The sequence below is a fragment of the Tursiops truncatus genome, chromosome 2 (assembly GCF_011762595.2).
Source record: "Tursiops truncatus isolate mTurTru1 chromosome 2, mTurTru1.mat.Y, whole genome shotgun sequence".
Lineage (NCBI taxonomy): Eukaryota > Metazoa > Chordata > Mammalia > Artiodactyla > Delphinidae > Tursiops > Tursiops truncatus.
In genome coordinates this window covers 84,551,532-84,566,260 of record NC_047035.1, presented here as the reverse complement: position 1 = coordinate 84,566,260, position 14,729 = coordinate 84,551,532, and the positions used below count along the sequence as shown (strand labels likewise).

General features: G+C 40.3%; 1 protein-coding gene across 28 annotated transcripts in view; it reads right to left on the bottom strand.

Annotated features, from left to right (window-relative positions):
• MGA (MAX dimerization protein MGA) overlaps positions 1-12,224 on the bottom strand; it is a 156,266-nt gene extending 144,042 nt beyond the window's left edge. For 9 of the 28 annotated variants that reach the window (XM_033851515.2, XM_073800770.1, XM_073800777.1 and 6 more), the window contains exon 1: positions 11,893-11,988. The gene's annotated coding sequence lies outside the window, so the exon portion shown is untranslated. Of the gene's footprint in view, positions 1-11,892; positions 12,100-12,185 lie in introns of those variants that run through there. The other 19 variants (XM_073800785.1, XM_073800791.1, XM_073800787.1 and 16 more) reach the window with 14 other exon arrangements.
• Positions 12,225-14,729: the final 2,505 nt, after the last annotated feature.

The following is a 14,729-nucleotide window of genomic DNA, read 5'->3' as shown; positions in this document are numbered from 1 at the left end:
AATCCCATTTACCATTGCAACAAAAAGAATAAAATATCTAGGATTAAACCCACCTAAGGAGGCAAAAGACCTATACTCAGAAAACTATCAAACACTGATGAAAGAAATCAAAGATGACACAAACAGATGGAGAAATATACCATGTTCTTGGATTGTAAGAATCAATATTGTGAAAATGACTGTACTACCCAAAGCAATCTACAGATACAATGCAATCTCTACCAAATTACCAGTGGCATTCTCCACAGAATTAGAACAAAAAATTTTACAATTTGTATGGAAACACAAAAGACCCTGAATAGCCAAAGCAATCTTGAGAAAGAAAAACAGAGCTGGAGGAATCAGGCTCCCCAACTTCAAACTATACTACAAAGCTACAGTAATCAAGACAGTACGGTACTGGCACCAAAACAGAAATATAGATCAATGGTATGAGATAGAAAGCCCAGAGATAAACCACGCACACATGGGCACCTAATTTATGACAAAGGAGGCAAGAACATACAATGAAGAAAAGACAGCCTCTTCAATAAGTGGTGCTGGGTGCTTCCCTGGTGGCGCAGTGGTTGAGAGTCCGCTTGCCAATGCAGGGGACGCGGGTTCGTGCCCCGGTCCGGGGGGATCCCACATGCCGCGGGGTGGCTGGACCCATGAGCCATGGCCGCTCGGCCTGCACGTTCGGAGCCTGTGCTCCACAGCGGGAGGGGCCACAACAGTGAGAGGCCCGCATACCGCAAAAAAAAAAAAAAAAAAAAAAAGTGGTGCTGGGAAAACTGGACAGCTACATGTAAAAGAATGAAATTAGAACACTCCCTAACACCATACATAAAAATAAATTCAAAATGGATTAAAGACCTAAATATAAGACCGGACACTACAAAACTCTTAGAGGAAAACATAGGAAGAACACTCTTTGACATAAATCACAGCAAGAGCTTTTTTGACCCACCTCCTAATGAAAATAAAAACAAAAATAAACAAATGGGACCTAATTAAACTTAAAAGCTCTTGCACAGCAAAGGAAACCATAAACAAGACAAAAAGACAACTCTCAGAATAGGAGAAAATATTTGCAAATGAAGCAACAGACAAAGGATTAGTCTCCAAAATATACAAACGGCTCATGGAGCTCAACATCAAAAAAAAACAACCCAATTAAAAAATGAGCAGAAGACCTAAATAGACATTTCACCAAAGAAGACATACACATGGCCAACAGGCACATGAAAAGATGCTCAACATCACTTATTATTAGGGAAATGCAAATCAAAACTACAATGAGGTATCACCTCACACTGGTCAGAATGGCCATCATCAAAAAAATATACAGGGCTTCCCTGGTGGCGCAGTGGTTGAGAGTCCGCCTGCCAATGCAGGGGACACGGATTCATGCCCCGGTCCAGGAAGATCCCACATGCCGCAGAGCAGCTAGGCCCGTGAGCCATGGCTGCTGACCCTGCGCGTCTAGAGCCTGTGCTCCACCACGGGAGAGGCCACAACAGTGAGAGGCCCACGTACCGCAAAAAAAAAAAAAAAAAAAAAGAAAATACAAACAGGGCTTCCCTGATGGCGTAGTGGTTAAGAATCCACCTGTCAATGCAGGAGACACGTGTTTGGGCCCTAGTCCGGGAAGATCCCACATGCCGTGGAGCAACTAAGCCCGTGCACCACAACTACTGAGCCTGTGCTCTAGAGCCCACAAGCCATGACTACTGATCCCACGTGCCACAACTATTGAAGCCCGCGTGCCTAGAGCCCGTGCTCCGCAATAAGAGAAGCCACTGCGATGAGAAGCCAGCACATCACAGAGAGTAGCCCCCACTCGCCGCAACTAGGGAAAGCCCACACGCAGCAACCAAGACCCAATGCAGCCAATAAATAAATAAATAAACTGAAAAAATATATATATATACACAAACAATAAATGCTGGAGAGGATGTGGAAAAAAGGGAACCCTCTTGCACTGTTGGCTGGAATGTAAATTGATACAGCCACTGTGGAAAACGGTATGGAGGTTCCTTAAAAACCTAAAAACAGAACTACCATATGACCCAGCAATCCCACTACTGGTTATATACCCTGAAAAAAACATAATTCAAAAGGACACATGTACCCCAATGTTCACTGCAGCACTGTTTACAATAGCCAGGACATGGAAACAACCTAAATGTCCAACGACAGATGAATGGATAAAGAAGATGTGGTACATATATACAATGGAATATTACTCAGCCATAAAAATGAATGAAATTGGGTCATTTGTAGAGATATGGATGCACCTAGAGTGTGTCATACAGAGTGAAGTAAGCCAGAAAGAAAAAAACATATATCAAATTAATGCATATATGTGGAATCTAGAAAAATGGTACAGATGAACCTATTTGCAGGGCAGGAATAGAGACAAAGAAGTAGAGAACGGACATGTGGACACAGCGTGGGAAGGCAAGGGTGGGACGAATTGGGAGATTAGAATTGACATATATACACTACCATACGTAAAATATATAGCTAGTGGGAATATGCTATAAAGCACAGGAAGCTCAGCTCGTGCTCTGTGACGACCCAGATGGGTGGGATGGGGGTGGAGGGAGGTCCAAGAGGGAAGGGATATAGGTATACATATGGCTGATTCACTTCGTTGTATAGCATAAACTAACACAACATTGTAAAGCAATTATACTCCAATTAAAAAAAGAAACTACAACAGAAAAAAATTAAAAACTTAGTCATAATGATGCAGCCATTGCAGTTCCTCAAAAAATTGAATACAAAATTACCATATGATCCAGCAATTCTACTTCTAGATATATACTCAAAAGAACTGAAAGCAGAGACTCGAAGAGATGTTTGTACATCCATGTTGATAGCAGCATTATTCACAATAGCCAAAAGCTAGAGCCAACCCAAATGTCCATCAACAGATGAATGGATACACAAAAAATGTGGTATATACATATAATGGAATATTATTCAGCCTTAAAAAGAAAGGAAATTCTAAAACATGGTACAACAGAGATGAACCTTGAAGACATTAGGCTAAGTGAAATAAGCCAGTTCCACAAACACAAATATTTTGTATGATTTCACTTATGTGGGGTATCTGCAGTAGTCAAGTTAACAGAGACAGAAACAGAATGGTGTGCCAGGGACTAGGGCAAGAGGAGAATGATAAATTAGCATTTTATAGGTACAGAGTTTCAGCTTGGAGAGATGAAAACTCTGGAGATGGATGGTGGTGATGACTGCACAACAATGTGAAAATACTTAGTGCAAAGAACTGTACACTTAAAAATGGTTAAAACAGTACATTTTATATTATACGTATTTTACTATAATTTTTTTAAATAGTCAAATAAATACAGTAATAGAGGTTTGAATAGCACTTCTATCACCAGAAAAAGATGTAAAAAATTCTAACTTCCCTGAGACTATGACATCTAAAATGAGTTCTAAACAAGACAGTCATACTAGGGAAAGAAATGGAGGTGAGGGACAAGTGAATAAAGGCAGAGGTACAGAAATCGTGGCAGTCTAGAACAGGGGTCAGCAAACTACAACCCCATAGGCCATGTCCTGCCATCTTTTTTTATATAGCCCACAAACTAAGAATGCTTTTTACGTTCTTTAACGGTTGAAATAAAATTTTATGACATGCAAAAATTACATGAAATTCAAATTTTAGTGTCCATAAAGTTTCCCTGCACACAGCCATGATCATTCATTTACATACTGTCGATAGCTGCCTTCATGCTACCACAGCACAGGTGAGTAGTTGTTGACAAAAACAGTAAGGCCCACAAAGTTTAAAATATTTATTATCTGGCCCTTTACAGAAAAAGTCTACCAACCCCTGGTCTAGAGGCCTGCAAGTAGTACATGTAGTATGGATAGAACAAAGATGTGTACAAGGGAGACACATGGTAAATGAGATAACCTGTAAGGTAGAGGGCTGTATGTACTAGGCTAAAGAATCTGAACTTGCCTCAACGTGATTGCATTTATTATGAGAAGCTACCAAAGAATTTTATTGAGAGTAATCTGATTAGATCCACCTTACGTAAAGACAATTATCTACTCATTTCTAAAGGTAGCTGAACTATTCATTTTATTTATTAAAAAACAAAACTTGCTAATAAAAAAAAAAAGCCTAGAAGCATACCAATAAGGTTAACAGTGGGAGTTAGCATATTTTTATTTCTTCTTTGTGCTTATCTATGTTTTTCATATCTTCTCAAATGAAAAGAAAACTGCTTTTATAATCCAAATCCCAAAATAAGTGCTTTTAAACTCATATTCATACACACACACAATTTCTTCTCTAGGTTCTATACTCTTCTACCCTCCCCCCACCGCCCAACCCCCATAGCCTCAGTTAGGAGAAAATATGTCTAAGAAAACCTACACACAGCAAAACTATATCTATCACACTTGTAAAGACTAAATGGCATTCCACCTTTTCAAATTACCTATTTGCTTTACAGACGTGAAGGAATAAAATGTTGGAAAGCAATGTACTGGCAGGGCACTCTTTTCCTATACAGGGCTTTCAACACATCAAAGAGTCAAATCAGGGATTCCCTGGTGGTCCAGTGGCTAAGATTCCATGTTCCCAATGCAGGGGGCCCAGGTTCCATCCCTGGTCGGGGAACACATGCCACAATTAAAGATCCCACGTGCCGCAACTAAGACACAGCAAAGCCCAATAAATAAATAAATTTTTTAAAAAAAAAGATTTACTAACTTAAAAAAAAATGTTTTTTAAGAGTCAAATCAATAGTATCTTTTTGAAACTAAAAATATTAAAGGACAAGTGAAAATGCAGAGCTTGCAAGTCAGGTCAAAATGTTGAAAACTGATGCAAGATAAGACTGCATATAGCTCTGAGAATATAATTATGGGCTTAAGAAATGCAAAGTCTTTGATTTATACCACAGTACTTTGCACTTACTGATATACTGTTTGTTAAGATTAAATTCCTTTTTAATGTTATGTTTCAGTTCCTTGACTAAATTGTCAGGGATTCGTGTGCAGGGAACCATGACTTTTACTTCTTTTGTGTGTCCCCCACAGCACCTCATACAGTGCCCATATATGGTGGGTGCTCAATACATGCTTACAATTGAATGACAAATTAATTAACCCTACTTGAGTTCACAGACTGAAACCCTCACACCTACAATACACACCATTAAGCCTCTCTCTGTGCAACAATTAAAAGGACATTTCTGGGCTGAGTACTGCTAATTCTACTGGATTTATTACATTAGGTTTCTCCTCTAGCAAAGAGCTCAAAGAACATGTGTAATGTTAAAATAAAATTCCTGACTCCTGAGAAGGTGGGTGGGAAAGTGGGCAAGTGGAGGAAAAATTTATTATATAATAGCTTGCCTCCAAAGAATAAGCATTATTCAACTCTAGAGATTAAACCATTCCTAAAATGTCTCTGAACTAAGACTTCTAACTGACATCATTTCATTAAACTTTGTACTGGCTAAATTCCATCACAATAAATATCATTAAAACCAACAACTCATAAAACCATTAAAAAAATCTAAATATCTCAGCTAATGATCCATATGATTGTATATTATAACATCTAGTATTATAAGATCTAGTTTTAGTTATTTACTCTCTTTCGCCAAAACAAAACTTCTCAACTTTTTCAAAGCATTAGATTGGGCATACCAAGCACTGGGGAAACAAATGAATCAAAATCAACCGACTTGGGGCTTCCCTGGTGGCGCAGTGGTTAAGAATCCGCGTGCCAATGCAGGGGACACGGGTTCAAGCTCTGGTCTGGGAAGATCCCACATACCATAGAGCAACTAAGCCTGTGCGCCACAACTACTGAGAGTGAGCTCTAAAGCCCGCGAGCCACAACTACTGAGCCCACGAGCCACAACTACTGAAGCCCATGCACCTAGAGCCCATGCTCCACAACCAGAGAAGCCACCTCAATGAGAAGCCCGCGCACCGCAACGAAGAATAACCCCCGCTCGCCGCAACTAAAAAAAGCCCACGCACAGCAATGAAGACCCAACGCAGCCAAAAATAAATAAATTAATTTTAAAAATAAATAAATAAATGTCTTTCAAAGTTTAAAAAAAAAAATCAACCAACTTTATTCTGCTATAAATTAAAGTACCAACAACAGAGCTGAGGAAGTACTGTGCATGGAAGAGCCAACTTCTATCTGTGGAAATCTGGGGAAATTATATAGCAAATTTAAGCTACACATTGAAGACTGAGTAGGAGTTTGAGGCAATAAGCAGGAAGAGGGGTAGAAAAGAGGATTCTAGGCAAATAAAGGGCTATACACATGCAGAACATGTTGGGCATGACAGGAATGATAAAGAGGAAAGAGGATAAAGAGAGAAAGGTAGGGTAGAGTTCAACAATGATAGGTCTGGTATGCTAAACTATGAAATTTGGAGTTTATGCCCCCAGGTAACGTAGAGAAGGTAGAAATCTTCAAGTAGGACAGACACAAAAACCTGAAGAATCAGTTTATGTAGCAGGAAGAGCCTAAGGTACATTACAACCATCTCAAAGGCTTTATTTAATATAACATCATATAGACACAGTAAATACTGTGCTGATGCAGACACAAAAGAAATCTAAGTGTGACTTATTCCTCTGTCCATGCTTTCAGCTTAGTCTCAGGGCTCAGTCACTGGCCCTCTTCTCACCAGAGCCAGGTTTTTAAACACCATCTATGTATTGATGACATCCCAAATGTATATTCACAGCCATGACTTTGACTCCGGGCTCTAGACTGAACAATCAACTATCTATTCCTGGATAACCAGTGAGCATCTCAAATTCAACGTATCCAACTAAACTGTTCATTTTAAACCCCAAACTAGCTCCTTCCAGTTTTCCATCTCTCTACCTGGCACTAGTTGCTCTAGCTAAAAACCTTGCAATAATCTTTGATCCCTCTTTTTCTTTCACCTCTCACAACTAATCTATCAGCAAATTCTATTGGTTCTACCTTCCACATATACCCTGAATTCAACCCCTTCTCACTGTCCCCATCACTGCCTCCCTGACCCAAAGCCACCATACTTCATCATACCATTCCAATGGCTTCCTGAATGGTCTCCTGCTGCCCCTCTTTCCTCTACAGTAGTCAAAGTAATCTTTTTAAAACATAAATTATATTGTATAATTTTTCTTCCTAAAACTGTCCAATGGATCCCACCACACTTAGAATAAAATACAAAGCCCTTCTGGTCTACAAGGCTCTATACCATCTGAGACCCACCAGCTTCCCAGTGTCATTTCCTGCCACCCTACCCTACCACTGCCACCACCACCAATTAACACTGCAGCAGTCTCCAAACTCTAGCACACTAGCCTTCCTGCACTTCCTTGAAAAATCCCAAACTGATTCTTGCCCCAGAATCTTTGCATTAGTATTCCCGCTGCTTGAAATGCTCCACATGTTAGCATGGCTTGCTCCTTATCATTCAGGTCTCTTTATCCTCAAATGTTACCTCAGAAAATCCTTACCTCGTGACCTATGTAAAAGAACCACCAAGCCTACCACCACCACTCTCTATCCAATAGTACTATTTTATTCACAGCACTTTGACAATATCTGAAATCATATTATTTATTACTTTATTGTCTATCTACTAAACTATAAATTCCCACTATAAATAAGACATTGCCTTATTCACTGCTCAATCCCTACACCTGGTATAATATACAGTAGGGCTCATTAATTATTTGTTGTTGAATGAATGAATTTACCTAATAGGCCTCACCTCTCTTATTTATATTTTCATCCTGTTATGCATAATTCATGGTTACCAGGCTGTTCTTCCTAAAACAGTTTAAAGACTGTTAAAACAAGCTATACTGTACTAATGCCTTTAATTCCTTTCTATAATTAGCCCTTCCAGCAATTTGGCCAGTTATTTTTTCTTTAACTGTAACTTCTATTATTGTCTTTCTATATTATTAGCTTATCAATGTACTGTTTACTATAAATGCTATTGATAAAGATGGACAGACATGCCCAGAGTATTATAACAAATACTTTTTGTTATACCAAAAACAAGTAACAGATTATTTTTAAAAATAGAAATTACAGAAAAGCAAACATTTAAAAACCAAATTCACAGGCAGGTGATCAAGTTCAACATCAAGAGTGACAAGTCATGTTGATAGTATGTACTCTAACCCCAGTCTAATAATAAAAAAAAACATCAAATCCCAACTCAGGGACATCTGACCAGTACTCCTCAAAATTATCAAGGTCATCAAAAACAAAAGTCTAAGAAACTATCATAGCCAAGAGGATCCTAAGAGAGCTAAAAGTATTGTGGTTGTGTAACGGAAGGTTCTGAGAGGCAAGAGCTTCATATGAACTCTCTGGAGATGCCTTGGAAGATCAGGCAGCCAGCTTTGTTTGCGAAGCTATGGCCATCTGGGTCACACATGCCTTATATTTGTTTTTACTTTTTCCCTACCTCACTTCCTTTTTCCCCTGACACCTTCTTCCCTGTAATATCACCCACCAACAAAGCATTAGTACATTTTAAAAAAAGTATTGTGGTATCCTAGATGGGATTCTGGAATAGCAAAAGGGTATTAGATAAAAACTAAAGAAATCTGATTAAATTATTACTTTAGTTCATAATCATGTATCTTGCTTCATTAATTACAACGCATATACCATACTAACATGTTAATAATAGGGAAAACTAGGTGCTGGGTATTTGGAAACTCTCTATACTGTCTCTGCAATTTTTCTATAAACCTAAAACTGTTCCAAAAAATAACAAGTTTTTTTTATTAAATTCATCCAAAAATCCTACCATTCAAGTAAAATCACCGTTAGTTTGTTTGATATATACCATTTTAGATTTCTATATAAACAGACACATAGAGGTATATTGCTACAAAAATGTGATCACACTGCACATCATTTTATAACCTGCTTTTTACACTTAACAATATATATAATGTGCTTTCCAAGTCATTACTAGAAATCGCTATCATGTCTACTAGCTACAGAGTATGACCCTCTATGAAGGCATCTTATTTATTTAACCAATCCCCCATTATTTAACACTTAAGTTTTTCCAGTTTTTTGCTACTATAAAAAAATACTACAGGGACTTCCCTGGTGGTCCAGTGGTTAAGACTCCACGCTCCCAATGCAGGGGGCATTGATCCATCCCTGGTCAGGGAACTAAGATCCCGTATGCCACACGGCACAGCCAAAAAAAAAGAAGACAACTCTTAATGAACATTTTTGCAAACTTACCAATTAGTGCCTTAATAAAGAAGAGGAGCAGCTGAGTGAAAGGACATATAGGTTATTAATGCTTTCAATAAATATAGTCAAAATGTGCTCCAGAAAGGATGTTCAAATGTAAATACCCACCAACAGCAGTGTATGAATGTGCCAATTTCCCCACTCCTATGCCAATACTAGATATTAATATTTTAACACATGTATGCTAATCTGCTGGGGGGGGGTGTTGTTTTGTGTTATTTGCTTATAAGTGGAAAAGAATGTATTTTTATCTTTATTAGTTATTTTTATTTCTCTATGCGTGTGATCTACCTATTCAGGTCTTTTGACAATCTATTAGATACTCATGTCATTAATCTTCTGGGTCCAACACGCGGTGCAAATTTTTTTCCCACATTTTGCCTGGCTTTACTTATCATCGGATCCCCTACACCTGAAAAACTGCATGTCACATCGTACACACTCAATAAATATGTCAAATGAATACTAAATGAGTAAATCTGTCTTTTAACTTGATGGTGGTGTTGCCAACTACGGGTTGTTTTACGTAATAATTCTATCAATCTGCCTTTGCAATCATGCTTAGAACAGCTCATCCTATGCCAAGATTAGAAAACTGTTCACCCATTTTTGTTTTGAAAGCATAATTTTGACTTCATATTTTATATTTAATTCACCCAGATTTTAGTTTATTTACATTTTAAGGTAGGATTCCATTTTATTTTTTTCAAATGATTAGCCAATTATTCCAACACAATTTCAAAATTCTTTCTCAACATGAAATGCCACCTGTATAATACTAAATAGTCTTATATATTTCTAGATTTATTATTCTCTCCCACTGCTCTGTCTATTCCAGAGTTACCACTTATTGTATCATAGCTTTATTTGTATATTCACTAGTACAAGTCCCCCCCTTTAACTTTCATCTTTCAAAAATTTTTGTACTTTATAAGTTCATTCTTCCAAATGAAATTTAGAATCATTATGTCAAGTTTTCAAAAGGAATACTGGTTGGAATTATGTAAATTATCAGTCATATGACCTTGTACAAGTTACTTAATCTCTCTGTTGCTGTTTCCTTCATTGGTAAAATGGAAATAGTAATTAACACAGGTTTGTTACAAGAAGTAAATCAATTAAGACATATAAAGTACTACACTAGAAAGATGTTAACTATTATTATAATAGTTCAAAAGTGACAACTATTATTATGATTGCTCAATAAATGTTTTCCAGATTGTACTCCCACAAAATTCAAAGGCTCTTTAAGATATGTCAAAGGGTACTATAAAGCATAAGCAATGATATGAAAAATACATAATTTATGCCTGCTTCATTTCACTAAGGCCTTGACCCTTGGTAAAATGAAGAGGTGAAACTGGAAGCTGAGAACTATAAAAAACACCAAAGGCTGGTAGCAGGAAGCCTCAAAAAATTGGCCCGCCAAGTTCATAAGACTTCTTTCTAGTTAGCGTTATGGAGCATAGGCATGTGCCCTCTAACTCCTTTTATTTCCCCATCTCCAGTTATGACAATACTACTTATCTCTTGATTTCTTTCCAGGAAAACACACAGGGACTAGACGTCTAAAAGACAGAATACCTTTCAAATGAGATAGTGGGCAGGTACAGAGTATAAATCCTACTGCTAAATATGGACAGACATGCCCAGAATATTATAACAAGTTACCTAAATCAAGTTTCCTGTAATGATGGAGGAAGGGGGATTGTTGTGGGTTTTCTCCTGTGGGAAGACCGCCTTGTCTCATGATTATTAATCACCTGTTCGTTTTTAATTATTTTGCTATCAGCATGACACTGGGATGAGGTACAGGTCATACACCTTTTAAGGGCCTTAAAAAAAAAAAAACTCCTATACAGAGCTAAAATACGAGAAAATAGAGGCCAAGAGTGGCAACACGACTTGCTAACTGCAAAGGTAGCCAAAGGCCTACACCCGAGGTCTCCGCGTTCCCAGAACCCTACTCATTCCACCACACCACACAGCTTCTCACCAACGCTTGCCACGCTTCGAGGTGGGAGGAGTAAAAGCAGCCAGTCCGGCCAAAGCAAAGGCGCTGGAAAACCAAGGAACGGCGCAGCCGAGAGCACATGACTGGCCACGCCTCTCCCCTCCCACCCTCCACCCTCCACCCTCCCCCCTTCCACCCTCCCCCCTTCCCCGCGCCAGCAGCACGCGCTGCCAACCTCGTCATGTGACCTTCACGCGGCCCCAGCGCTCCCCCTGCTAGGCGACTCTGTCCAGCAGCCATTTTGCCGAGAACTTGTCGTCCGTGCTCACAGTGGAGCAGGACGCCACGAAAACCCGCGGCCTGACTTTACAGGCCGCACACGCGCTTCGAAAGAGTACTGGGACCTGCAGGGCAGAGCCGAACCTCACTGAACACGTCGCACCCCGGGGCGCCGGGGAAAGCTGTGGGTGCGCCTCGGAGTGCGATTGGCTGTGGCGTCCACGTGACGCCATCGCCCCCCCAACCCTCTCCTTCCCCCCCACCCACAAAAACAACCAGACAGACTCTTAACACCTCGCGCCAAGTACGCGCCGCTGGGCGCGTGGGGACAGACGGGGCGCGTGGCAACCAGGGCGCCTGCGCGTACCTGCCAAAGCCGACCGGAGCGAGCCCACGCGCCGCTCCGCTCACGGGTCCGGGAATCCTCGCGCTGCTGGACCACCCGGCTAGTCATTGGCGGCCAGGTTTGGTCATGTGATCGGCTCAGGCCCGCCCCTAACCACTAATCACCTGGCACCGTGCTCGAAGCGGCGCCGAAAGTCGTTCGCACGCGGAAAGGGAGGGTAGTTAAGAGGACCTCCTTTTCAGCCGTTATGGGATTACGTTCCTAAAGGGGAAAGGAGGAAGCGGGGTCTCAAAACTAAGTAAGCTCACACCTACCGCTTTAACTTCGCGTGCCCCTCTAGGAGCCGGGAACCATCGCCCTTGGGCGCTCCCCGATGCACGCCGGGATATTTCTGGCGCCCCTCAGTGTGTTGCAGAGCATGCCGGGAGAGGCACCTCTCCCGATTTCCTGGCTCTCACCTCCCTGGTGTTCCTTTCTTGTCCTGTTGAAAGCCCTGTCCTACGGCTGGGATGGAGGCGGTTCCGGTAATTATGGGAGTGTGACTGGGTGTAACAGGCACTTTTGAGTCCCCCCTTCCCCCACTCCTTTGATCTGTGTGGTTTTAGGGAAACCGCTTAACTTTTCTTCAAGGAGCATGCATTTAGTAAGTGCCTGCTGAGTGCCTTTTTGAATATTGCAAAAAAAAAAGGGTGGGGGTCTTTGCCTACAAGCAAACTATCAGAAGTTCGTGGTGGGAAGGGGAAGAATGCTAATTTAAATACAACGTACTACAAACCCTACTTGCAAGTAGAAATAATGCTTTAGAATTTGTTTGGGGATAGAAGACCAGACCTTTCTTGGTAAACATACTGCTATTGTTGGGGAAAGTGGAGGTGAGAAGAGGAGGAGGCGTTTTAAAGGGACAGGAGTTGTAGCCCTACTACATTTCTGGTTCAACATAATCTAGCTATGATGTGTTGGAACCAAGAAAAACATCATCTACTAACGCTGTGAAAAGGTGGTCTTGCATTAGAATGAGTTAATTTTGTAACGTATTCACAAAACCGACCTCCAGGACAAAAACCTGATATTCTACTCCCAATTAAAACTATGTGTTCTGCTCTAACTCCATTCGTCAGCTTTGCTGATTTCAAAACTTTGTTTTTTCTGTTAACAAAGGGATGATTAAACTGGGGGAATTTGACTAGCGCTGGTCAGACTCACAAGAATGCTGATTTATAAGCTAGAAATTAAATGTGTTAATTTATAATGTGGTTATCAAGCCAAAATACATCGTTCTGGGCACCCTTTTCTGGTTTCAAGGCACTTGGTAAGCCTAATTACTTATCAGAAAATTATTTTCTGACCATAAAATCAAAAGAAAGGGAATTAGACAATCACGTATAATAAAATCATTAAATTAGAAGACTATGTTAAACTTGAAGTTTATCAAACAGTGCAATATACTTTATTACATTTAATCCTAACAACAACCCTGAGAAAAAAGTACTATACTAATATAACTATCTTCTGAGACAATCTTTAGTGGGAAACCAGAAAACGTGTTTTGATGTTCTCCAGGCAATTGTGATGCACAACTAGGTTGGGGTCTATTGGCTATAGTGGAAAGAGCCTTGGCCTTGAAATAAGACCCGTACGAGTGAACTTGCAATTCTCCACTTTCTGTACTTTGACCTTGAACAAGTTTTTTAACATTTTAATCCTCAGTTCCTTTAACTTCAGTTTGGGGCCAACAAACCTAGCTTTTGGATTTTCATAATGATTCCAAGATAAAAATACTTAGAACACCTGTCACAGTCCCTGGTGAATAGGAGGCACTATATAGATGTGAGTACTAGTTAGTGGTAAAGGTTGTATTTTAACCAGCGTCCTGTATTCTGTCCAATACAACATATTCTTGAATCCTTTTTTCTCCACTAGTCTGTTTCTCCCCTAGACAGTGCTAGAGGCACACTAACAGATTGTTACACTGCAGATCTTTTTTAGATTCCTTCGTTTCTGTTGCCCATCTCTTGGTACATATTGTTACATTATCTCTCACCTTCATTTCAAGGGTTTTTTTTCATCTTAACATGTCATGTTAAAATGCTGAACTGTAGACATTATTGAAGTAAAATAATGATAATACAGAGATGCTTAGAGGGTGGAGGGGGCATGGGTGCCTGCACTTGAAGAAGGTTAAAAATTGTTTACATTTAAATACCTCAGAGTTGGACTTCCCTGGTGGTGCAGTGGTTAAGAATCTGCCTGCCAATGCAGGGGACGTGGGTTCGATCCCTGTTCCAGGAAGATCCCACATGTCGCGGGGCAACTAAGCCCGTGCGCCACAAGTACTGAGCCTGTGCTCTAGAGCCCGCGAGCCACAACTACTGAGCCCACACGCTGCAACTACTGAAGCCTGCGCACCTAGACCTCTGCTCCATAGCAAGAGAACCCACTGCAATGAGAAGCCGGTACCACAACAAAGAGTAGCCCCTGCTCGCCACAACTAGAGAAAGCCTATGCACAGCAATGAAGACCCGACACAGCCAAAAATAAATAAATAAATTTGAAAAAGAAGAAAAAAAAGATTTGGAAAAAAAAAAAACCTCACCCTCCCTTCACTTACGTAACACAATGTTTTAGACTCTCCCTTCCCAGTCTCCTCTCCTGCCCTTATCCATTCCTAGCAAAGGGAGGTTTACCTAGAGCAGAGCTTCCCGTAGACATCTGAAATTCAGTATTTCAAAAGTCAAACTAATTGTCTCTTCACACCAGCTACTACTGTATTCCCTTAAATAGGCAATGACACCACCATTCCAATAAGCCTCCCAGTGTAGGAAACCTCCCTATCCTCCTTGGTCCTTCTCATCTATTTT